The sequence below is a fragment of the Ambystoma mexicanum genome, chromosome 3q, assembly GCF_040938575.1.
Source record: "Ambystoma mexicanum isolate Mex_15411 chromosome 3q, UKY_AmexF1_1, whole genome shotgun sequence".
NCBI classification, from domain to species: domain Eukaryota; kingdom Metazoa; phylum Chordata; class Amphibia; order Caudata; family Ambystomatidae; genus Ambystoma; species Ambystoma mexicanum.
This window is the reverse complement of record NC_090926.1, coordinates 215,274,882-215,302,047: the sequence shown is the minus strand read 5'-3', so window position 1 is coordinate 215,302,047 and position 27,166 is coordinate 215,274,882. Positions and strand designations below refer to the sequence as shown.

The 27,166-nt window shown below is 44.6% G+C and overlaps 1 protein-coding gene across 6 annotated transcripts in view; it reads left to right on the top strand.

Moving 5' to 3' along the window:
• Positions 1-27,166, top strand: part of R3HDM2 (R3H domain containing 2) — a 2,186,793-nt gene that overhangs the window by 159,982 nt on the left and 1,999,645 nt on the right. For 4 of the 6 annotated variants that reach the window (XM_069653574.1, XM_069653576.1, XM_069653575.1 and 1 more), the window contains exon 2: positions 2,627-2,696. The gene's annotated coding sequence lies outside the window, so the exon portion shown is untranslated. Of the gene's footprint in view, positions 1-2,626; positions 2,697-25,979; positions 26,257-27,166 lie in introns of those variants that run through there. The other 2 variants (XM_069653578.1, XM_069653577.1) reach the window with 2 other exon arrangements.

The window sequence follows — 27,166 nt, the reverse complement described above, 5'->3', positions numbered from 1 at the left end:
CACGAGATCCCCCACAAATGTGCTTGTTGGCCATCTGGATTTAGGAGTGGGCCATTAAGCAAATTTCGGCTTTGCCATTGCAAGTGACTCCAATATGAAAGTGGACATCCTCAGGAGAGGTGAGGGGGGGAGAGTTGTACCTACAGAATCACTAATGGAAACCTTACCCTGAGGTGGTATCAGAACTTTAACTGTGGGTGTGTAAGTGGGCTCACCTCAACTGGATCAGTTTGGAACACACTAAAATGTGTAATGCTAGCTGTAAACCGCGTGAATGTCAACGGGCACATTACTCTTAAGGGCTTGCTTAGCATGGCCTGGGATGGCATGAGTCAATCTGCATTCTCCCTCCCCAGCCCCATTCTTCAAAACCGTCAGATGCTTAGTGTTTCTGAAGTTCCGGACCAGGAGGAGGTAAATCCTGACTGGCTGCTGTTCTGGTTTTCAGATCGCTTCTGGATGTTGGCCTTTCCCACATTCAGGATTAGTTTATGGGTGCATTTCCTGAGCCATTGGGGGATGGGGGGGTAATATCGAGTGCACTTCACCCCTCCGCCTTAGTGTCCTTGGATTTGGGTACCTGACTCCAGGTCACTTTGGACTATCTCGAGCCAACTTAAGCAAAGTTTAGGTAGCTAGGAAATCCTCCATGCTCACTCATATATTGTCACAAGCAACGTATGACCTGCTGTTGGTGCATAGACAAACACGTTAACTCTGAGCCACCATAAAGCTTACTATCATCTGTGACACTGACTGAAGAAGTTTCCTGCATATCCTATCGAGCAGGGTAAGGCGTACGTTAACTCTGATGGCCCTCTCCATTCCAGTAAGCACATTTTCAGGGTAGGGCTCTCGTACGCACCCTACATCTCCTCCCCCCGCCCACCCATACGGTACTTAAACATGGTGACCATAAACTGCACCCATGACTACTAAACTACTGCAGAGCATTGCATGTTAAATTGGAAAATGGGGACTCGTCCAGCTTTTTTACTCGCGGTTCATTCTCATTTTCAAATATATTTGCAAAGTTCTGTCGTAGCCCCCTTCCTATGGTTCCGAGAGTACCCTTCATGTATTAAATGTTCATGCTCCGATTATATCCTGACCGAGCAAAGGACATATGTTCCACTGACAGACTGCTTGTCACTTACAATGAAGCCCATCGCTGTAAGCAGAAAGTAAAATACTCTCCAGGCCAGGTGGGAGGGCACCTGTATTTTGGAAGTATGCACAATTCAAAAGCTGGTCACTCCCATGGGTCGTACATAGAAATGCGAACAAGACAAAGGAGGCCTTGCTGGCTTTTGAATAGTGGATGCTTAGTTGCGTAGGTGGGGCAGTGTAACCTATTCAATTACTTTAGGGTTTGTTCCAACTTCGCATATGGTTGCAGTACTGTGAAATCACCCTTGTATGGCGTAAAGTGGATGAGGTTAAAGTTACCATAGTGACTATTGTTCTCCTAGTTCATAGTTCTTTTTCTCAATGTGATCTGACTGCATCTCTGCTGAATTTAGCAATCCATAGCCCTGGCCTGGCCATATTGAAAATGACTGCAGGCGAAGGGCAGATCGTAGGACTGTGAGAGCTCCTGGGTGCACGTTTTCAAGCCCTCAGCTATTTAAAAAAAGTAAAGGGTGCTTTTTGCTCCAATGCATTATCCAGCACTATACCCATCAGTGTCGTGGAAAGGCAACTGTGAGCTTGGAGTAAAGTAGTAACTTTATATTGTGCATTTTTAACTGTCTAGGGCGGACGGATTGACAAAGTACAGCCCAAGGTGAAAGCTACGTTAGCCTAGCAGGGAGACCACTGTTCCTTCCTGTACAGGAGCTCTGTTTATAACCTTACTACTTGCCTCCAGATCACCACTTCCACTAAACACACAAATTGTGATTATTTTATTGGCTAACCAGTATGCTTTATTCACACACAAGTTATCCCAGGCCTTTTAATCTTTCATAGTAATTTGTTATACATATTAAAAACGACTACATTTGGTAACATCCAGGTCAAGGCAGGACAATAACCAGGCTTTTTGCAACAAATATAGATAACCTAGGCTTTAGTGGTCTGCTTAGGTCTCTTTTGTATTATGTAGGTAGTGGACCAGATGCAAGGTCTCAAACACCCTTTTTGGCAGCCCTCTTGAAGACCCTATTCTACATTGTAACCAATGTATATCCGTTTCTGTAAATCATTTACTGGGGGTTACATTGAATTGTTATATGAAGCACATTCTTAGATTATCACCCTCCTTAGGACTATGATGCTCACTTTTTGCTTTTGAAGTCTTTGTTTTCGGAATTTTGTTATTGCTTCGTCTTTCTGTGTACTTGTTTTGCCTCCCTCACGTGGGGCAGAAAATGGTCAATTTAATAATATTTGAAGCCTGCAAATACATAGAAATTCATAGTCTAGGCATGCTAAAATCTTTCACTCCGAGTTTCATGTTTCAAAGAAAATAATTGTATTGATTTTATAACTTCACTGAACATTTTTTTTATCAGATGACTTCTAAACATAAATAGTTACCATCATGCAGGCCAACACTATTTGTCTGAGAGTGGTGCCATCTCAAGCATAGCACAAACATAACTTTTTTTTCCTTTCCCTCTAGGTCACTGTGTTCCTGGGAGAGCTCAAACTGGTGCTGAGGATTGGAACAGCCTCTCCGCTGCCTCCCGTAGGTAAGCGTCAAATATCTGGGATAATGCCTGTTGTCACCTTGCCCACAGAAGGCCTTATTTCCCTATCTGGGAAAAATTAGGTGCTCGGCCGTCCTGCATTTTAAGGCTGGCTACTGCTTCTGTTGGAATTCACTACTTTTGCTGGCTCTCTTCTGAAGCAATCAGCAAAGTATTTGAGAAGGGCACTGCAAAGGCCCATGTTCTCAACCATCCAATGAACGGGCATTGGTGCATCAGTAATACCATAGTGTTTATGGTGGTTCTCCGCCAAGGGATATTCATGGATATTCATGAATATATTCTCACATTTAAAGAGAACTGCTTCTAAATATAGATTTAACATCTCAAGTGTTATGTGCACGGCTTACTTTTCTGTCCAATTTGACCCACAACTATAAAACTGCTGTAAACTGCATTCCTACATCAGAACTAATTAATACAATGAAACTCTGTAAAACAAGATGGACAAACATCAAGGAAAACTGCAGAATGTGACATTGGCACTGAATGGAGTTGGGTCCATCCAGCTCCTGCATGCATTTTACTGATGAATTGCCTAAATATTTCCTTCCTCTCACCATTGGATTCAGGGACACATTTTACTGCTTTTCATCAGTGTTTAGTCTGTTTATACAATTTGAAGCTTTTTTCCATCAATGTATATCCTTTTACTTGATATTTATCTCCACCTATTTTTACTGCATCTCCACACACCAAGTTATCTTTGATATGTGTGCTTCCTTCAGGGGTAAGAAATTGATGCTATATAACATTTGTTTTTGCATTGCGTGCTTTCCTGACTCGTGCATTGTACAGGGGATGCCCTATACATTAGAATGTCTTATAGAAGGCTTGCGGCAGAGTGATAATTAGATTGTAGGTAAACATGAGCATGATTCTGGGATGCCAGACTGCAACCTTGGTTTTCCAATAAGGGGACACCACCTCCTAAAAAGTAGAGAAAAAGATAGGAGTTTAGGTCTCGTGGCTCTGTTGGGTCCTGCACCAACTCAATCCGTGGTCCTGCTCACCACAAAGTTGAGGGTATTGCTGGCAACATATTTGCAGTTTAGATGGTCTTTGACGTAGAAACAAATGTTGACCTCTAACCCCACGCAGTTGAGCCTCGCTGGACCTGGACATTTAGCAACACAATGTCGAATTTTCCAATTATTTTCTTTCAATAAAGGGGGAAAAACCTCAGCACAGACGCCACAAACTACCTAGGAGCTGTGATCTGACTAATCAATCTGCAAGGAATCTCAAAAGCCTTCCTTCACGCGGCCTAGCAACGGGTCACTAAAACCTTATAAACCACCTGCTGCCATTCCACTGCATTGAGAGGAGACTGATGCCGTCTGGTCTACTTTTTAAAATGTCAATATTTTGAGCTTTTCAGAAAATATTAACTTTCAATAACTGACAATAAAAAAAAATGTGCATCATAGGAAAAGGGCGTGGGGGAAGAAAATTCGATGCATCACATCTTGCAATGACTGAGTGCATACATCCATATAACTTACATGTTTAAATAATTTTAACCTATAGCAAATTCCTTATCATAATTTCCCTAAACCTTAATATGCTCTAATAAGAAAACGCATTGCAATATTATAAACTTTTTCCTATCAAACGATTTTAGCGGTGCACATGTCACAGCCAAAACTATTAAAACAAAATGGTCATATAGTTCCCACAGTCTCTCGGCTGCCTGGAGCTCGTGTCTGTCTAAACCTATATCTTTCTGCTAAACACAGTTGTACTAATGTTGTATTTAATTTGCTAATTGAAAGAATGGCCCTTCATGTTTCCATTTTAGAAGAAAAGATGTTGTTACTGAAAACAATACCAATCATTTTGTTATTTTGTTGGGATAATCCATCAAATTCCAGCCCACGTTTTTGCAATGATGCACCCTAAATGCACGGATAAGCATCTCGGGTCATAGTCCGACGTGTGTATGGGTTCTCGTCTGGCCGCGTGTTCTCTACAACAATGGAGAGTGGATCAAACCTAGTCTATGTAACTTAATCAAATTAAAGTGCAGTCTCTGGATGACCTTAAACTGAGTATCCCGATTCTTCCTAGCAAACGATACACATCCCCATCATATTGAAGTAAGTCAATACATCAGTCATTCATGTGAACATTTTGTTCCTCGGATAACATTTGCGCTAGGACATCATTTCTCGATACATTATTGAGTAATAGGAGTCAGTAAAGGGGCTTAATCTGTGGGAAGAATTTTTGCACTGCGCTCAACTGTTCCTCCCAGTAAGACCATTTGAGTCTCGCATTAATTCAGGCCCATCCACTGTAAAAGCGAGGGGAGGCAATATATTGGAAGCCAGTTCACTCTTAACGTCCCAATGGGATTCTTGGAACTGAGCGAAGGCCAACTAGCCATTATAGTAAAAAAGGGAGTTTAAAGGTTATCAGCGATTTATATTTGCCCCACTTAACTTTGGCACATTAAAAACCAAAAGGCCAAGGACAGCTCTAGTATTGGTGATTTCTGTATATCTATGGGTACTCTGTTTAGGAGGACATATAACATCTGATAACCTAAGTGGAGTCACCATTTCACTTTTAGTTACTTCTGCATCGGTCAGCCATCAGAAGTCGTCCATCTTTTAATGTAAACCAACTCTACTGCAAAATGGTAATTTCACCAATTTGTGAGAGCCAGGCCCACATTTGGCTTTGCAGCCTGCAGATCAGAGGCATGTAATCTAACTTTCCTAATATGATAAATAACCTTTGATAATTTATAATTTAGTTTTTTGGATGCACTGGGAATATTCAGACATTCCACTTGAGTATGAATCATGGAATGATAACTGTTCTTTCCCATTGATGCAACCTGTTAAGGATGGGGGGCCAGTTATTCCACCTCTACACTTCCTCAGGAATCTTCTCCAGTACTGGTGAAAAATTTGAATTCTACCACATCAGCAGAGATAAAAAAAACAGTATTTAATTTTAATGCAGGCCAATTTACTGGCCCCAGCCAATAACTTGTCATTTTTTAAAACCTTAGGGCTCTGATTTAGTAAGATTTAATTTGTAGTCTGAAATCCAGCTGGAATCATTCAGACATTGCAATATCAAGTGAAGAGTCTATCCCTCAATGTTTACTTTTTATACCCGACTTGCCTATTTTATTCGGGTTCGATTATCTCAACAGTTGAAGAATATTTCACAGGTCCAAAAAAGAGCTGCTTTAAAGATTAATATATCAACTGCAGCTCTGCGACGATAACCATAATCTTTGTGTCCATGTCCAATAGATCCTTCACAAACTCTTCTCACTAGTTCAGATATGCCCTTGAGCATATTGGACTTGTTTACTCTGATTTTTCCACAAGAAGAGGTAGGATGAAAATGCTAGGGCTTCAAATCTGGATGTTTCTCCAAAAAGCGGTTGCAAGAGAGTCATTTAGTTCAATAATCAGTAGCCCCTTCTATTTAGGAAATTCACAGGATGGACCCCATGTGGGAAAGGTGTGCACTACTTCAGCAAAACCCACCAGGACTGCAGGTTCTGTAGTATTTCTTGGATGTTCTAATCATTCCTTTTGGGAGTATTTGGAGAAGATGAAAGTCAGACCTAAGGACAAAAGAAAGATCTGTTGAAGGTTGTACAGTGGCAAGCTAAGTAGTCGGTGCATCCATGGCCTACCTGACACTCTGGGTCGGTGGTGTCCATGGATTTCCTTTCCAGGTACACACGATTAGTTTGTCAGTGTTGTGATGGGGTTACATAGTGTCATTAGACATTTTTAGACAAAGGATGTCACTTCTTCCTCTACAAATATTCCTAGTGTGAAGGATCTGAATTAGAATTACACGAGTTGAAGTTCTGGATACACCTAAGATTCAGGACATGTTTTGCCGGTAGAATGGCCATTGGACAAACATGTACATGTAGGGCTCTATAGGAGTGTGAATAGGGGTATTTGTACCTTTTGCCTACTTGTTGTCCGAGTACACCAGTGAAGCACAAGTGTGGGTCTCTGTGGTGCTTACCTTCATGTTTTAGAGACTATATTTGTGAATTGTGTGTACTGTGATTATTATTTTCTAATTATTATGTTGGTTTTATGTGAAATTGTTTAAATAAGACAGTTGAACATATGTTTTAATAAGATCACTGTGAGTGTCAATTCTTTCAGGACAATCTCGGTTTATATGCACCAGGGTAAGGCTAGTGACCAGTCATTCAAGTATTTCTTTTTGATACTGTAACATTCCTATTCGCAGTGAGTAGGAAGATGATGAATTCCCCTCTGCTACCCCCCGCGCCCTGCTACCCCTCAATTTTGGTCCTGGGGATACTGCATGAGGTAGGAGCTACCAGACAACCTGAAATGTCTACCAGTGATTACTGGTATGGCCTTTGTAAGAATATGGCAACTAGGCTGATGGGCCTGATCTCACGTTATAACATCATTGGCTCCCCTTTACAGGAGAAATTCTGCTTGGACATTAAAAAGGCATAAATCAAGCGGTATCACATCAGTTTGATGTGGCCCAGGGTTGCTAATTATAAGTCACACTTGTGAAGCCATACTGTTGATTAAACGTTTCTCTTCAAAGCAAAGGCCAATTGCTTGAGTACATGTTGCCTCTTCACTCTGCCTCCCTCCTCTACGTTTCTTGTTCCAAGTGTACAGTGGTCTGCTGATAATCGAGCATCAGCTATCACTCATCCACTCACCTAGACCGATAACCCTGCTAATTAAGTTTACTTTTTAAAAAGAAGTGATGCAGTCAGTAACTTAAAATATGGGCGTGTAGTGTTTTTTGGATGTCAACATTTAATCCATGCTAATTCTTGTAGCATTATTTCCATGGCAAACAATTAGTATATTGTAAAGTGTCAGGCAGAATATCTTTGATTTTGCATTCATATTGCACTGGTCAAACATAACCTAGATGTCTTAACAAAAGGCTATTTATGGAAAAATATAAGTGCTATTAGGGGGGGGGGGGAGGGTGTGTGTGTGTGTGTGTGTGTGTGTGTGTGTGTGTGTGTGTGTGTGTGTGTGTGTATTTCTGAGGCTTGTGGAATCTGCTTAGATCACATGCTGTGCATAGGTCGACATCTAGTGAAAGCTGCGGAGTATTAGTTTGTTTTTCGAAACTCGAAAATGGGCGTCGACACAGGGCGTGCCAGTAATACTATCCCTAGTGTGACGTCCCCTGTACCCATGATCCCTCACGCGTCTAGGACCCTCAGATTGTTTTTTTCCGCCATACTGGTTGGAAGCATTTTGCAAAATATTGATAATTTTCCCCCTTTCTCTACCCCAACGTCGAGATACCGAATTTCTACACTCGACGCCGGATCGGAGAGGATTTCGACTGCACGACGGATTTGGGCCTCGAGGCGTCCGTCTCGGCCCGGGCCTGAGCCGCTGACCTCGGCCCTGCAAGTAGGGAGAGTGGGGGGCGGTCATACTCTACACTCTTGTAATATATAGATACACTTATATATTCCTACATTTACCAGTCCGCTGCCACAAGGTGCGTATGGAGGGTACCCCTTTCCAATTCTGCCCCAAGTGCAATCGCAAATACCCTTGGGTCGACAGGCACGCCACGTGCAACCTCTGCTTGCCGAGGGACCACCCCGAGGCAAATTGCAGAGCCTGTAGTAGGTTTAAGCCTAAAACACTTAAGGACCGTTCAATCAAGCGTTGGGCCCACCACGCCAGGCGTCAAGAGGCCATGGCAGCGGAGGGCGCCTTCAGCGATGGCAGTGACGCCGTACTTTCGGACGGCGAGGGCTTTATGGCGTCGAAAGACAGCCGAGCGCAAGTCCCTGACCTCAGAAGGTCGACCGGCAGGCTGGCTATGGGGAACACCCCCGGCGACACGAGCGCTTCCCATGACACTTCCACAAAGCACATAAAGTCCAACCGAGACTCGACGCGCACGTCCAGTTCTCGGAAAGAGGCACGTAGAGAACGGTCCGAATCGTCGTCCTCTGGGCGCTCTCGATCTAGCTCGCCGCACGACGCCAGGCAAACATCCACTATTGCCAAGAGTGCCTCGCTCCCTAAGGTCACGAAGTTCGATCGTCGGAAGACGAAGCCGACTTCCACCCTCAGGCCGCACTCCAAGCGTCGGCGCCCGCAGACCGAATTACTACAGATCCCGAACCCCTACCTCCACGCTCGAAGGATAGGGTCAAGACCCCCGAACCTCGACGCCAGGCGTCAAAAAGCTCAGAGGGCCCTAAAACACACGGGAAACACTCCTCCAGTCACGGGGAGGGAGGGAAATGGCAAAGGAAGCAGTCTCTACCCACTTCCAAGCCCGTAGAACACTCCACTCCTCAAAAACAGAAAGACAAGTCCAGGTCTTCTGATAACACCAAAACCCCTGCCGTTTCTGCCGGCAGTGCCTCCTCCCCCTGCCGTTTCTGCCGGCAGTGCCTCCTCCCCCTGCCGTTTCTGCCGGCAGTGCCTCCTCCCCCTGCCGTTTCTGCCGGCAGTGCCTCCTCCCCCTGCCGTTTTTGCCGGCAGTGCCTCCTCCCTCTGCCTTTTCTGCAGGCAGTGCCTCTCCCCCTGCCTTTTCTGCCAGCGCCCCCGCCCCCCCCGACCAAAAAGTGCCTGAAACACCACGTCTTGCGGATCACCTACAGTTTCTGCCTAAAATGACTACTAGGAGCAGTTCGAGCGTTTCATGACAGGGTGCTGGATCTAATGGCAAATGCTGGAAATTCCAATTCCATATACCCCAGCCTTGCAGAAGAGCGCTCTCGCGGGGGCCTTGACCTTAAAGTCACGAGCGCTCCGGTCTATTTGCTCCACGCTACAATGTTTGCAAGGGAGGTCCAGGGAAAGGTACTTGACCTTCCCTTTGAGGGTAAAGATCTTTTCCAATCCTCCACTGATGAGGAACTTAACAAGGCAAGTATGTTGACGGCCAAATCTTTGTCTGTTTTAGCAAAACCTGCCACTTCCAAAATGTCTTACTCAAAAATCGGAATCCTGTCCAAGATCCTTCTTGGGTTTCAGAGGTTTTCAGGACCAAAGAGCGTTCCAAGCGGATCACTCTTCCAGTGGGCCTCGGTGCAAATGGACAAGGTGGATGGTTTTTCTGCCGATTCTCACCCTCCTCTTCAACTGCAGGTGCCCTTGCATCTGACAAATCAACAAAATGTTTCTCATCGGTCCCACGAGTTTCCAGTGGGAGAATGGATGTAGTCTCATCTGGGGGCATGGAGGACCATAACAGGAGACCAGTGGGATTTATCCATCGCCCGGTCAGGCTTTCACCTACCCCTTCCAGATACCCGCACCTCCTCACACCCTTTACAACAGATAGGGTCTCCTTCTCTCAGGGCCAAGGTGCAAAAGCTCTTTGACCTGAGGGGAGGGATTTTATTCCTGTCTGGTCAGTGCCCAAACCCAACCATGCTGGCCTGCGCACTATCCTAGACTTGACTAACCTTTCCCTTACACAAGAACAATTCAAGGTGATCACGGAGGGGTGATTGGCTCCACGTGGTAGATCTCCAGGACGCTTACATGCATATCCTGATATGGCCTCAAGACCGCAAATTTGTCTGTTTCTCAGTAGGAAAAGAACATTTCCAATATAGAGTTCTCTCCTTTAGTCTCAGTTCAGCACCACTGGTCTTCATGAAAATGATGGCAGTCATTACGGCTTTCCTCCGGCTCCAGGGAGTCGAAGTCTATCCACTGCAGCACACAACCTCCAGACTCTTCTCCAGCTACTGTTCCGGCTTGAGCTGTTGGTAAACTGGCAGCAATCGTACATGACGGTTTCTCGGGACCTGATGATCTTAGGTTTTCGATGGGATACCATCAAAGTCAAGTTATTTCTTACAAAGAACAAGATTACGGACTTGTTAGTCACTTGCCATCTGTTTCTCAACTCCTACCATAGGACAGCATGGTGGTTTCAGAGGCTTCTGGTCCTCGTGTGTTCTGGCTCTTCCTCTGGCGAGGCTAAAGATGAGGCGCACACAACTAACCCTACGGAACCGGACTCCCAATTGATAGAAATCCAGTCATCCATGGTACCGGACCTCCAATGGTGGTCAACTCGCGCCAACCTCTCAGTGAAGCCTCCTTTTGGGAACTTTTACCTCAAATTACAATAACTAAGGACCCCTTCCTTCTGGGGTGGTTGGGGGCACGTTGCATCATTTGGAGGTTTTTTGACTTATGGACACCTCAGGACAGGAAGTCTAATATCAGTTACCTCCAACTCCTCGCTGTGTTCCTGGCGTTGAAATCTTTTCGGCCTTCCATTGTAAGCAGTATAGTGAAAATACGCACAGACAATTCAGTAGCTATGTTCTATGTCAAAAAGCAGGGAGGCAACAGGGCTCCCCCTCTTGTCAATCTGGCCATCCACATTTTGGAATGGGCAGTGCAGAAAAAGATCTGGATGCAACAATATTGTGGCGGATTCCCTCAGCCGCCAGTCAGTGGCGAACCACGAGTGGGAGATCGACAATGTTCTTTTCCACCTTTTCTCACAGTGGGCCACTCCGGACCTGTTTGCGACGTCGGCCAACAAGAGGCTTCCGTGCTATGCCTCCAGGGATGGACCTGGGGATGCGCTTAACATTCCGTGGGATGAACATGCTAGCATATGCCTACTTTCCTTTGCCATTGATCATCGATCGCTCAGCAGTTCCAACAATTGCACTCTGCTGCTTATAGCACCTTGGTGGCCAGCCAGGTTCTAGTTTTCTGAAATTCAGCACCTGTGCATACGCAGCCTGATCAGGTTGCCGTAGATCCCGAATCTTCTGCATCAGAACTATCAACAGTTGTGGCGTCCCTCCCAACAATCCGTCAGTTTAGCAGCATGGTTCCTGAGTTCAAATCACTAGCACAGTTCAGTCTCTCAAAAGACAATGTGTATAATTCAGGCGGCACACAAACCTTCAGTGGTGTCTTGCCAAGCTGCTTGACCCTAGTCTAGCTTCTATTGACTGTGTCCTGTTGTTCATATCACATCTAGCAACCACAGGCATCCACTTTCTGTCATGCAGAACCCATTTTTCTGCCATAGGGGCTTATTTTAGCATGGATCATTGCCTTTTCACTCTGACAAACCTGGTCATAGAGCGACATTTCACTGAGCTTAATCTTTTTCCTCCGGTCAAGCCACCTCATCCTAAATGGGATCTCAATGTGGTCCTCACTCTGTCCTAAACCGTTTGCGCCACTGGTCACTGTAGAACTAAAGTGCCTCACCTGGACATTTGTCTACTTGATAGCGGTGACATCTTCCAGAATAAAAAGTGAGCTCCAAGCCCTCTCTACTGAGCATCCCTTTTTGGTTTTTCTTGTAATGAGGCCCATTGTAATCTTCATTACCAAGCTCTATACCGTAATTGCCCTCCGCTTGTCTTTCCTGTGCTCATCACAAGTAGTACAGGAAACCTCATAGGAGAGAAGAAAAAACCCTTAAAGTCCAGGTTCAAAGTGATCAAAATTCCTTCCTCTGGTGTCAATATACAGCTCTGTACCATCAAACAGCCTATCGCAGCTTGACCATGAAATGATCATGTTATCAGAATCAAAATGCTTTGATGCTTCACACTACTCCACCGCGCCAGCTGATCCACTGGTTCATATTTATGCTGCTTAGCTGTTCTCTTCACACATACCAAACCAACGTCTGTTTTCCTACCCCAACATACACGTTCCTAGGCCGATTGTTTTTGTTTTTCAGCAGCCACCCTCTTCTAGTAGTCCAGTTGAAGTGCAACTCACTTTTGCGTCTCCTGGAGGCTGCACCTTCCACCCTGATGCTGGAATAGAAAGATGTGTTGCATAGTCACTATCAAAGGTCCTTGAAACCGTTATCAGGGCAACTTAAAATTAAGTCTGTTGGGACCTTTCTCTGGATCCTGAATCCAAGCTAGATTGTTGTCTTGCTCCTCTTAAGGAGACTTTGCCCCTTTTACAGGCCACACAGAATCCTATATCAACCAGATACCTAGGGCAGACACGTTTTCATTTAATTTGGGAGAATGTGATGCAAGCTCTAAATATTGTACCACCTGAGAAACTGTAAACTGAATGCTTACTTTCCATGGTTTCAACCTCTGTTTCATACAGCCCTATTCTGATACTTGTTTCTTTATTGGAACATCTTATCCAGTTTGTAGAAACCACATTTTGGGTCTCATATATTTTAGTCTTGGGACTTGATGTTCATGTCCCTAAAGATGAAGATTTTTTCTGGTTACCTTCCCACACCATCTGCATTAGTTACGGCAGGTTTTGTGGGAAGGTAAGAAACCTGTCCCCAATCCTCCACCATGCTCAGCAAGGAGCCGCAACTTTGCGAGAACCAAGGTAAAAAGGTTTTACCAAAACAATTCTTTCCTTGAGGCTAATGAATACAGCATTGGTACTATGATGTTTATAATCCTCAGAATTGGGACAACTGAGACCAGTTCTCACTGAATTTGATTTTTGTCTAAGCAAGGGTGAAGAGGAAGCTTTACAGCAGCTCCTCCTAATTAAGGACGTTACAGACACTACTTGTTGAGCCTTTAACTATGCCCATGTACATGAGAAGTCGGTTCTATGTCATTATTTCGATTTTTGTAGGTCACCTAACCAAAAGACAGGTTTTTTCTGACTATTTCAGGCGGCCTACAAAAATATCAAAATTACTTTTTTTGCCCCCCCACTACCTCTTCCTGCATTTACTCCAAATCGGGGGGTTCCCTCCCAACATTAGCCCCCCCACCACCCTCACGAAAACGCACACGAACATCCAACACACACATTCACCTACCTGTTCTCCGTCAAGGCCACTTCCTGGTCCTGTCGTGCATGTCAGAACCTGCGCGCACTCGTGTGCTTCGCAGGGGCTAGTTCGAATTAGAAAGACCACTCTGTGCGGTCAGAGCAGTCTTTCTAAATAGTTTTTTATTTTTAAAGGTCTCTTCATCCAAGACCGAGAAGACGTTTATTGCTTGATACTTCGCATTTTGTATCCTGAGGTTTAGGGGTAGCTCTTGAATCTACATTTTAATATCAAACACATTTTTGCTCCCAAAGCAGGTGAGATGTTGAGACTGAAATACCAGGTGCGGCTACTGCCAAGCCCCCCCAGGACCATGTCCTCTTCATCCTCTCAGAATCCTTATAAACCTTCAGAGACCTTTTCAGGCTTTTATAGGCAGGCAAACCTCTGAAGAAATAACTCACTCGAACAGACACTAAAAGCCAAGATCTCGATCAAAGTGTAAACCAACACCAGTCACATCTGTAGAGTTTTCCCAACTAAAATCTATTTGACTTCTTACCAGGGATAGCGGTTACCATTTCCATCCAGGAATAGGCTTCCCTGGTCAGTGTCAATCACACCTTATCACCAATGATCGACAATCGCCCAAGATCTGTAGTTGCTTCAGATCATCCAGCATGATCCTTCATTAGCTCTGCCTGTAATTCCTCTGATTTTGCCCATAAATCACAAAACCTGTCCCCAAATTTTTTTGGGGGAAATTCATAGGCTGCTCCAGCTCCATGCAATCGGGCAGCTTTTGGAACAACAGAATTGATGGGGGTCTTTTACACCTGTTACTTTCCCTGCCTTCAAAAAATCAGAGGGTATGAGACATCCTAGTCCTCAGTTTAATTGCAGTGTCCTCCCACATGGTGATGCTTACTCGGATTTTATCTGGTGTTACAGCCCCGAAAAACTTTGTGGAATGGCTCTCCAGAATGCGTGTTTCCACTTCCTGATCCTGGATTCACACTGGAAATGTTTTGCCATCAGTGGCAAACTCTTTGAATTCTGTTATCTGCTCTTCAATCTATGTGCAAACCCAAGAGTATTCACACAAGTTCTAAAGGTGTTGGCTGCCTAATTTATTCAAAAGGGATTTCTCCTATATTTCTAGCTAGATAGTTAACCTTTTGGAGCACCATCGGGAAATCTTTAAAATCAATGTTGCGAGTTTGCTAATTGCTTTAATGCTTGTTTAGCACTGTTGGCGATTCAAGTCCCCATGTCCAAAGTTCTATCCCCTCTTTCTGGAATCACTGTTCCTGCTCCCTTCCTTCAAGGCCACCTATTTTAAAGGGGGCTTGTGAAGAGTGCAGACATAATGTTCCCTTCCTTTCACATGCAATTCTGTTCCTGTACAGGCATAAATTGTCCCATTACATAGAGTTAACACAGCGTGCTGTCAATTTTTCAGTAAAGTTGCGTTTGTTTCCCCCATTCATGTGTGTGATTTGTATTATGTAGCGAAAAGGGTCTTTGAATTGGTAGGCACATGGAAGAATTTGCCCTAAGTAGTAACCCGTTTCTCTCGAAATACATGCACGTTACATATATTTTTGCAATTCATTTTCAACCTTGGAAGCTGATTTTTCTAGGATTGGAACCAGTGCCCTGCAGTTTACTTAGATCTCTGGCGTAGCTCACTCGTTATCAAACTGAACACCCCTTCCCGTAAGCCAACCGTATTTGATCATTGGCAAGCTACCTAAAAACGAATCTTTGCAGATATCAATTGACCTGTAAATGAGTAGGGGGCGGTCTTAGGGGGTTTTAACTACACACTTGTAGTGTAGAACAATGAAGCATTAGTTTCTCCATTTGAATGAATATTATGTTAACACGTTTTGTTAATTTTATTGCATATACTTTTTTTTTATTTATGTTGGTTACAGTAGTTTGAGTTGATAAGGGAAACGTTGTCTCGAGCTCTATAATATCCCTTTTGTTCCACACTGCCCACTCTGGCTAGAGATATTGGGGGACAGTAAATTTCTTTCTGCTAGAGGTGCCCCTTTTTTGTGTAACAGGTTTGATCCGAGATAAAGGGTGGGGGATTTTCTCAGAATAGCTCTCAAGATGGGGTTATACAATCTGGTTCCCAGTCATTTATGAAGAAGCGAGAGCTGCATGCCAAAGTTACAAAGAAATACCTTGATGTTGATTCTGGTGTTGGTTCTTGCACTCCCTCCTTCCCAAAACCTAATCTTCATGGCATTCGTTTTTTTAAACAAAGGTTTTATTAAACGAGTAACTATCTCTGGGCATTTATGTTCATTGCTTGGGATATTTGTGTTACAGTAGCTCTTTAGCTACTCATCTTCCTAAATGCTAGGTCTACAGCCCTCAAATGCGTTTGCCTTAGGTGAGCTATGAAATAAGTGTCCTGACTGGCCTATTTTGTCACAGAACCCAGCTAACGGAAGGATCAGTCTCCAATCGGTACATTTTAGAACTCTTGGTTGCCTTATCGACCCAAGGCACTGTCAAGTCATACCATACGTTCCCTTTCCCCTCCTTTCTTTTTAGATGCATGTGTGGTGCCCCTCTCTCCCCAACCCCCCCCCAACTTTCACTTGCTTAACAAAATGTGCCAGCAGTGCCAATTAGTGTCCTGTCTGTACATGCTGTCTCATTTTGCCTCTTTCCCCTCGTTATATTCCTTGCTTTCTCAGTGAGCCTCCTGGTTTTTCCCCTTCCAGCTGCTTAGGAATGGGTTTCTGAGGGGTGTGAAGCTAGATTGAATAGTGTGAAGGTGGAGCGACCTATCCTAGGAGCGAGCAAGAATGGAGTAACTACTCTAGGACGATTCTTAAGCATTTTAGGACGGGGCTTGGCTACTCTATGATTGAGTTTAGGATGCAGGGAGCCAAACGTTACAAGTTACCCTTCAGATTTTTTGGGACTTCAGTGTGGTGTCTGGTGTGGCGCACCAGGTCATCTCGGGGGCCAAACCTTTGCTGGCTATCGACCTGTTTTAGTGTGTTTGTGCTGGTCATGCAGTTATTCTCCAGCCTGCATTTTAGCACCGACCTTTGCAAAGGAGAGCCAGCATACCTGACCTATCCAGCTCTTTGGGTCTTTCTCCAGGTTGTGCTTAAACTTTGGGTTCTGGAACGAAAACTTATTGCGAGAGCAAGACCCTCCCAGAGGGAAGCGTGCGCTCAAGTGATTTCATGAAACAATTTGTCCAGATCAGGCCTTGAAATTGGCACTCAATAAGCAGGAGCTAAAAGCAGCTCCTGGGTATCCAACGTTAACCAGTTGACCAGGAGCTACCACTGAGGATCAAGGAGCTAGTACATAGCGTTCGACAAATCTAACTTTAACACAAGGTGCGAACATATTGTGTCCATTATTTATGACTGCTTATGTTTTAAATGTCAGATGTGTCCTAATGTGTATTTATAGATTGTTCCAAATGCAGGTAAATTCACATAGTTGTGTTGGTTCGGCATTTCTTGGCTTAGGGGAGCCAAAAGTAGCTCCTGATGGCTGTTAGGGTCGAGCTACCCAGGCTCTTCTAGGTTACAAACAGGAGCTAAACAGCTCCCCTCAATTTTGAACCCTGCCAGTTACCTTATGCTGTGATTTCTCTTAGTTTAAACCACTGCTCTGCACGATCAGTCAGTTTTCACACTGTTTGAAGGAAAAACCATGTCGAAGCAGTGGTGGGCTAGCCTACAGGGAACTCTGGAAATGTTCTGGTGGGCGTTTCTAACATGTTGCATTCTTATGTGGATACCCTCGTTTTCTGATGGTCACTCTCCCTCCCATAGCCATCTAAAGTAAAGATTTTGTTAAGCTTCCGGTCTTATTACTCTCTTAACAAACGTTATATGCAATTTTTTTGCGAAGTTTAACTGCCTTTTTAATTGTTATATAAAGTGAAATCTGCTTAAAAATTCAAAACTTAGACCCACTTTGCCCAACTTTTTATGGGGGGATGGGGGGGGGCACCTGCTCAAACCCTACTTAAGCCAGCTGGCCTTGCTTGATTCATTCCCTTGTGATATGGGTCCACTTTATTTCCAGGGACGCTTTTGGTTCCCAGTCCACCCTTCTTAAAGAGGCGTAATAACTACTCAAGCATCACAATTGCTCAGTTCCCTTCTAGCCCTCTATGCGTCCTGTTTCTCGTCCCTAGTCATCCCTCTTCTATTCCCTCAACCTCTTAAGCACTTTGAAACAATATATTTGTCTAAGGACTATAACATCAATCATCTGTACTTATTGTCTATACTCTGAAAGAGGCGTCTGGCTCGGCCACAGGCTGACTAGCCTATATGTAAATGGTAGAGACTTCTCTACAGACCAGTTCCTGTGAAAGAACATTAATTAGGGCACAGTCCGATTCCTGTCACGAAAACTGCCTACATCCTATGGGGTAGTTGAGTAATAAGCGCATCTTTCCGAGCCATTTGAAAAGCACATTTTTGCATTTGAACTCTCCTCCCTTTTTGTGCACTAAAGAGCAATTTGCCACTGGCAACCGTTTTCGAAAAAGATGTACAATAAGTGACAATAACGTTTGGTGTTATAGGACACGACAATGGATGTAAGAAACAGCGAGCAATACCGACACTTTAATTCACTTTGGTGAATCCGTAGACGAGCTGTCAAAACACAATTGCAGATTTCTCCTGGTTCTTGTGCCCCTAAAGCCTCGTTTCCATGGCACCGCACCTTTGTTTACATGTAGGTCCTTCGTAGCTAGGTAACTGCCCTCTTAACAATGTGCCCCTAGCCAATCGCAAGAAAGGAGTTTATAGCTGTATATTGTAATGTCACCGCTTAATAGGGTTTTTATTTGTCTGAGGAATCCTATTGTGAGGAATGGGTCCATGTTTATTAAGAAATGCTTTTCACAAGCCTTTGTTTTGCCAGATATGGGATTGCAAAGCCTGCTAATCTAGTTGGGCCTCGCCACGAGCCATTTTAGATGTTTTGTTTCCTCTTTTATATTTCCTGACTAAAGGGCTTGCCATTTTTAAGTATTTGGTACAGTTATTCCTCTGCTTGTTATGGAATCTTGACTCCTGACATTCCTAAGGGACATTGAAAGGAGGTAGAAGTTAGGAAACGCTTGTTTGATGGTGATATGCCTTATGGTTGCAATTCACGTGGTTTCGCAAAAAGCTGGCAAGGGATTTCAGTGTGGTGTTCGGTACTGTTAGTTTCAAGGTGTGAACTTGGGGCACAGAAGTCCTGAGCAGTACAGGATAGGAATTGTGAATATTTTGTGTGGTTATGATGTTTGTATGCAGGTCATATTCGATTAGATGAGCCCAAAATTCTGTTCTAGTGGATTTGTAAAGCTCAATGTTCTTGGGAGGTTTAGTTGAAGATGGAGGGAGTTACTGAGGAAACCCGGTAGTCTTGAGCAACATCTACCATTCAGGCAATATGTAATATGTCAATATGCAAGCTGCTAGCCAGTAATAAGTTACTCACCCACTGGCATGAATGCCATTTCTCTACTTGCAACACAGCACATTATTTCTTACTCGCCAAGAGCGAATTCTATGTCAAGACCAGAGGCGAGCATTATGCTATAACTTCTTTATTACTGCTTCCAACACCATTTTAAATCTTCAACTTTTCTTTTTTTTTTGGTCCGCTTGAAGCTGCAAACAAGAAAAACATATACAAACAAGAGAAAAAGGCCATAAAAACTCCAAGACAACAGAGAGGGTCGAGAGTGAGCAAGACCAGGGGCACATATAAAAATATTATTTTGGGGGAGATTTTTCCACAGCCCTTTAGTGAGGGATGTGTAACAATTTAACCTAATGGTAAAATAGGGTTCCAGCCATAAGTTAGACCCGAACCTCTGTATATTATGGTAGCTGTGGCAGAGAAGTCAGGCTTAGCTCGAGGGAGAGGGGGATGAAGGGAGGGATGCTAGTAAAGAACAGTTAGTTCCCATAGTTAACCCCAAATAACTGTGGGGAATTAATCTCTCCTCCCCAAGGAGCCCCCCTTTTGGGACTAGGTAGGTGCGCCCGCTATGCAAAATACTCCCTAGGTGATTGGGAAAGTGGCATCCCACTGGGGTGACTCTCCCTTAAGGGGACAAGGACGCTACAGTGAACCCGTCTAATATCTCCCTTATTACCAGTGTCCCAAATGGTGGTTGCATTACATACAACGGAACTGCTAATATTGAGGACAGGGGCACTTTAAATGTGCGTGTTTTTTGCTGATGACCCCTTGTGGAGGCCTGAGCCACAAGACCAATGGGTCCCCGATTAGAGGGGGAGACAAATAACGGACAAGATCCTTACCTAGAGAGGAAGAACCGGTGCAGAACAAGTCAACTGCTGCGTGAGTGGCCCGCATGGCGCAAGCTGTCCCTACAGTGTTACGGACGCATCTGGGAAGCAGGACCACAACGTGGTCGGAGAGTGTTGAAAGCCTCCAGAACACTTCCTAAACCAGGAGCAGTGGACTCCCTGAGCCCCAAGCTCGTGGGACCAGAGAGATGGACCCACAAACCAGATGGCAGACAGGCGTGCCAGGATGAAGTCAAAGCTGCCAAAGAACTGAGGTGTGGTTCCTGGACAGAAGGAGCAACCTCCTCCCCTGACTGCAAACACTGTGGAAAAGCAGGTATGTGGTACCCAACAAGGAGAGGGAGGAGGGTGGTGGAGCTCAGGCTCCAACTGGAGGAAGGTCAGAATTCTAAGAAATTGGATCATCTAGCCTCTGGGCCTAGTGGGGATACAGAAAGCCAAAGACGAAGAGAAAAGATCAGTGGGTGAAACCAAAGGTAATATCCCAAAGAGGGCTATAAGAAACCCAAAAGTAAGCCGAAAACTTTGAGGAGGTGAAAGTGAGAATAATCACCCATGAGGGGCTGCCAAATATCCACAATAAAGGAGAACACTCTGTGGGAGTAAAAGCGAGAATAACACCCGCCCAGGGTTATCAAATATCCACAAGAGGGAACACCCCACGGGGTGAAAGCGAGATCAACAACTGATCAGGGGTGGCCGAAATTGCAAAAGAGATCATTGACCTACACTGCAGGACATTGACGCTTTCATTAAAGGGGTCGGGGGGGGGGCCCTCATGTGGAGGAAAGCAAGGAACTTGAAATGTTGAACTGTATAAGTAGGCCTTAGCCTGAAGTTATAACACAGAGACATTTAGACTTTACGCACAGGCGATGGCCAGAGAGACTTGGGGTGGAGGTCAAGCACCAACCACCACAAGCCGAAAAGAGGAAGCAGGGAAATTTCTCCAGCTTAATTTTAGGTTTCCTTTGTTAGTGGTAGGGTCAGTTAGAGTGATGGCATAGTTTTGGACAGAGGACAAAGTTTATACTTTTGTAAGATTCTGACAAGTAAATCGTTGGAACCATGTCTTTGTCCATTTCTTATGTCTGACTTAACACACAACACACTACACTTCTTCAAAGTATACACATAGAATATCTGTTAGTTGAAATGAGTACTTGCATCTGTAAATAACATAGTATCAACACACTACATGTTTAAAAACAGTAATGGTCAGTGAAGACCCAAAGCACCTCTAAACTAAATGTGTTGCCCATGTCGTGATGGTAGATACAATTCAAGATTAAGGGATGGAGAAAAAAGGGAACCATAGATGATGAAAGCCTGCATTAATAGTCATGAATTATCTCAGGTTACCATACAATGTCTGGTTTAAACAAGCTCCCTCCGGAGAGGCGCAAGTGTCTGCTAGCATATTTCATTTCCAAATGCCTTAGTTTAGAGTTATAATTTAATTTTTATAGAGCGCCACATGACCATGGGCGTCGGAGCACACAGAGAACATAAAAACAAATCCAAGACAGACAAGGGTCAGAGCCAGAAGATGGGAGCGCTGCAAAGGCTGCCTAGTCAGCCAGGTTTAAGATTAAAGAGGTAATGGCTGCACCAATTTTTTGGAAGAGGCTGAATGTGCCTGCTTATCTTATGGTTACTGGTAGAGCATTCCAACGTAGCACACCTGGACATCAAAGGTTGTGCCGCCAAACCTGACACACTTGTATCTAGGTTGGCACAATTTAAGATTGTCCTGGGAATGCAATTGGCATCCCAGGTTTGTTTACCTTAATCCGATCCTTAAGATATTTTGGGTTTGTCATTCCAGCATTTATAGGAGAGTCAGGATCTTGTGAATGATCCGATGCCCTATATGGAGCCAGTGTAGTTCCCTTCTGGCGTCTCAAACATGATTCTGCCTTGACCGACCATTGAAGGTGCGGACAGTGCAATTTTTATTTTTTCCGAGTCCTGAAGCGAATGTAGATTTGCTTGCGAGGTGCCAGCCAAAAGATTGTAGGAGTAGTCCAGTCTGGAGTTCACTAATGCAGTGATTAGAATAGAACAGTTGCTGGCTGAGATTAAAGGTTGGATATGATTAATAAGCTTTGTTGTATAGCTGCATGAAGAGGGTGTGTGAGGCATGAGTTTTCATGGCGAGTTAGATGTCTAAAAATACGGTGCATGTCTTCACACTCTTGGAAACATGGATGCGATTGCCAGCGATACTGAAGCTACTATTAGCTGGATCAAGTTTCTTCAGTCATGGACCTGAGGCTACATCCAGGAGCTCAGTTTTGTCTGTGTTTAGGGCTAGTAAGTTATCGGCTATCCACATCTGTATTGCATCATACACCTTCTTGATGGCTTCTGAGTCCGGAGTGTGATTTGTATTTTATTTGTAGCGCGTGCCAGGCCCAGGGGCATCCGGGCGCGAAAACTTAGTAAGCATATTTACATATATTCAACAGCATACATATTACTTATTTGTCCTATTTACATATATTCCAGAACATGTACAAAACAGTAGGACTTAAAATTTACAATAATGTACATAAGTGATCACAGTAAGTGGTTATCGTAAGAACACAATTAGGCGAGGCAAAAAATTGTAAGTAGGCAGATAGCTCCGGTGAATGCCACAGGCGGAGGCTCCCTCAGATTTGAGCATGAAGCCAAGATTTGGTTTTTAATTTGAAAGAATTGAAAGAAGGCTCAGTCCTGATATCGGATGGAAGGGAGTCCCATAGCTTTGTGGCCAGAACAGGGAAGCTTGGCAAGGATAGGCATTGTAACTGGGCAGTTCTTTGGGGTGGGGAGGAAGTATGCAGGGAGAGGCGGTTGGAGAGGTAGAGAGGGGCCTTGTTAGACAGTCATTTATGGGTAAGGGCAAGAGATTTCAGCACAATTCTATGTTTGACAGGGAGCCAATGCAAATTGGTCCTTATATTGGATATGTGTTGGTTTCTTGGAATATTTTACGCCGCTCTAATGGCGTTATTCTGGGTAATTTGCTGCAGTTTGTTCAGGTTGGACTGGCTAGTCCCCAGGTAGAGGGCACTGCAGTAGTCTATCTTAGACATGACAAGCGTTCTAGCTAGGATGATGCAGACCTTTTCTGACCACCCCCAACAGCAAGCCGCAATGAGTTTGCAGGTATATGCCGACGCTGATCTAACGGCATTAGTTTGTCTTGTCGGGGACAAGGTGGAGTCAAGATAGATGCCCATGGTTTTGTTATCCTTAGACACTTTAATGATATTGCCATCCATGGTGAAGGACTGATACAGGTGATCTAATTGAATAAGCCGTTGAGCGGAGCCCAAGATGAGGAGCTCCATCTTATCGTCATTGAGGCAAAGTTTGTGTTGGGCCATCCAAGCCTGGATTACCAAGTATACTTTGTTCAGTGCCTTGGTATCTGCAATGTGATCACCTGTGATGGGGATGAGGATCTGGGTGTAATGAGCATAATTAGTGTAAGATACACCCAGATAATCAAGAACATCAAAGAGTGGTTTGGTGAACACATTGTAGAATGTGGGAGACACACACGAGCCTTGTGGGACCCAACATTGGATTGGGGCTGGGTCTGCAGCCGCTGAGGGGCAGAAAACCCTCACATATCTGTTGCTGAGAAAGGAGCTGATCCATGCAGTGGCTGAATCAGAAAAGTAGGCAACAGAGCAGAGGTGCTGACACAGGATTTTGTGATTGACCAGATCGAAGGCCGCACACAGGTCTAGGAGTAGTAGCAAGGCTAGTTTCCCATTATCTTTCAGAACTTCGATTTCAGTTTTCAGATCTAACAAGGCTGTTTCCGTCCCATGCCCGGGGCGGAAGCCATATTGTCTTAGTCCAAGGAGGTTGTTGAGTTCCAAGTAGACTTGAATCTGTAGGTAGGCCGCGTGATCAAGAATTTTGAGCATGAACGGGACAGTTGTAATAGGCCTGTAATTGGTTGGTATACTTGGGTCTAAGGAAAGTTTTTTTTTAGCAGTGGGATCACCCATGCATCCTTAAGATTGTCTGGAACAATACCTGTTTTGAAGGAGGAGTTGATAAATGCCGTTATGAAAGGGGCAAGGTCATGAGCCGACTCCTTGATGATGGAGGCAGGGCAAGAATCGCCTTTGCAGTTTGACGGTTTAATTCTATTCATAATGACTTCCACTTCAGCAATGGTGAGTGGAGAGAAGGCAAACTGTTTGATATTAGGTGCTACTAGAGGGTGAGTCGTGATGGGAGTAGGCTGACGGTTATCCAGCTTCAATTCGTTTTGTTTATCTTTAATTTTAGATTGGAGGGAAGCGATTTTATTCAGTAGGGCTGACTGGATATTAGCGCACCAATTGCTATCTTTGATACACGTGTCAGGAGGTGTGGCAGGAGATTCCAGTTCCTTTAAGATCTTAAATAGTTCTCTAGTATTCGAGTCGGCTTACATGATGCGGGTATTGAAGGACTCTTTTTTTGGCATGGTAGATGGCTTTTTTATAGTTGAGGGTGGCTAGGATAAGGCCATCCTTGTGGGCATCTGACTGATGGCTTCTCCAACGGTTTTCTGCGCAACATTTAGTTTTGCAGAGCACTCTTAGCTGCGGTGTAAACCAGGAGTTAAGGTGCGCGCGCTGTTTAGGCTTTCTCAGTTTGATAGGGGCAATAGAGTTTAAAGCTGAGAGCATTGCTTGATTGTAGGTATCAGCAAGGATTGTAGGATCAGAACAGGAGTATGTGACCTTGTTTAGGAAGGGTAGTAAGAGAGGGAGCAGTTTCTCTTTAGTTATATCTTTTTTTCTTTCTAGTGGGGATGGCAGGAGCCAAAGTGGGTGGAGGTCGTGTGGCTGAATCAATAGTGAAGGTAATGAAATGGTGGTCAGACCATAGGCAAGGTGAATTGGATATTACATTGATGTTGCAATTAGTATCAGCTAGCCAATCAAGTGTCCTGGCTTTGATGTGGGTAGGTTCTAAGATGTGCCGAGTGAATCCAAGTGTATTAGCCAGGTCAATGGCTGTAGGGTCATTAAAGTCACGTAATCCCAAATTAAGGTCTCCTAGGAGAATGGTTTGTGAGTTGGTCTTAGATTTGTCAAGTAACAACGTAGAGATGTCATCCGCAAAGGAGTAGGCTGGGCCGGGTGGTCTGTAGATGAGGTGTATGGTGGCCGTTTGGTTGGGCGTTAAAGGTAGTTTGACTGAGATTGTGTGGTGTCTGCATAGTTGGTATACTGCACACCCAGGTGGTCCAAGAGATTAAGCAGGGCCTGATGCAAATATTGAAGAGTGTTGGGGCAATACAGGATCCCTGTGGAACACTAGAGGTTTGTATATTTTGACATTTGTAGAGTGAACTAAACCAAGCACAAGAGGTGGCTTTTGCCAGCTCATTCTCCTGTGCGCATTTCATAAGCTCCATCCCACTGCACAAACTGTCCTCAAGAAATAGGCAGAGTAGCCTATATGTACTCCTCGTGACAGTCCACTCTTTCTTCACTGATTTTTAAATAATTGCTCGGTTTTAAGATTTGTAATATCCAGTCAGTATTCATGTGCGCGTGGCTTGTGCTTGGGGTGTAATGTGTGTCTGCAATTCCCCTTTCCACTATAAGTTTAAGACCACAGTGTTTGGCCCCTTGATTACTGAAATGGTTTTGGAGTAGCCCATCCCTTCTGCCACAGACTAGTTCCCAAATAGTCCCATGGTTCAAGATGCGACAGATACTGTTGGGCTAAAGGAACATGAAACGTATCCCAGCAGTGGGGTACTGCTGTGTTCCCCCTGGCCAACCACACCCACCTCCTCTGAACCCCACAGTTGGGCTTTATGACAACGTGGAATGTTTGGAAATCTCTCGATTACATGTCTGATATGGTTTTCAGTTTCATGTGTTGTGCGAAAATGTGACTGTAAGGGTAACGCTTAATATTTTCCCACACTAGCCTGATATGCATGGAGGTCACGCAAACTCTGCATTTCCCTCCCGTCCCACCTTTCCCCTGGTTCGAGTTCCTGCTAGCTGGTTAGCGCACCCCGTGTCTCTCATACGAGAGTTGCCAGGCAGGTGTATTGGTCCTCTTCCCATCCGGTTGCTGCTGCATCAGCTGTTGCCTGGCAGCGGTTGAGGAGCCCTGCCCCTTCAAGGGGTTCCTCAATGGAGGCCATTCCATTGATGCGTTGGACTGGCAATACTGAGAGGGCGGGGGGATGCACGTCCGCAGCTATTGGTGGATTGCCTATATGTCACATCTTGGCCAGCAGCTGGGCTGGAATCTGCATGTCAAAGCGCTTGCTTGGCTGGTAGCGGAGGCGGCGGCTGCATCCTGGGATCTCCCGCCTTTCATTCAGCAGCAGTGGAAGGGATTGAAAGGCACGCAGCAGCATTAAGAAAGCATCGCGGAGCCTCCTACAATGAGGGCGTCGTTTATTCTGGGGAACAGCTGATTTATTGTGCATCGAGGTAAGGAGACTGCCTGTGCTTTCAGGACCATAACCACGCATTTGCATTTTAATACCTTTTATCTTCGTGCATCTTGGTAAAGCGTCTACCCTAAAGAAATCCCGTCGCATTTTCTCTGCATCCTAAATCGGTAAAACACACGAAAGATTACAACTATATTCGCAGGTCGTGCTCCGCTCCTGTGGTTCAGATTTATACATATTATTGCATTTTAGATTCATACGTGCATGGTTTCCCATCTTTGGTTTGGTTCCAGTGTCCTGATGACGATATAAACGCACGTCAGGATGTGGGATTCCCCCGTCAACTAGTTCATCACCGCTCACCCTGTACCGGACCGGCATCTCTTCTACAGTAACACTCCGACCCAGTACCATGACTCCTGCGTGCACCCTTCATTCTTTACCCTCAATTAACTTGGACGCTTCCGTTTAAAAAAAAAGATATGAAGTTACCCTCTATAAGCTCCCCCTTTTGAAAATGTCAGATTTTTATGCGATATTGAGGCAGAATGTGCTGTCGCCCATGCTGTCCAAATGAAATCCAGTGCACATTCACAGAAAACAATCATTGGTAAAGCCAGCAGTGGATTTTGTGTAGGCATATGGGATAGGCAATTGCCAGGCACTGCCTTCATGGCCTTAAGATGGAAACAACTGGAAAATGGTGCTCGTACCGGAGCATATGTCTGCGCATGGGAAATCCCGATCGAATACCAACATGCATGCCAATACTATTTTCTTGTCCAATGCTTGTTTTTTTACAGGACTCCAGTGCAGATGCGAGGAAGCACATATTGCTTGCCAATCAATCAAGTGGCTGAAGGCACATTTGGTTAAGACATTTTATTACACGGGGAGCTCATTTACAGCATGAGGGACAAGTAGTGGATGGGAATGGTCATAGGGAC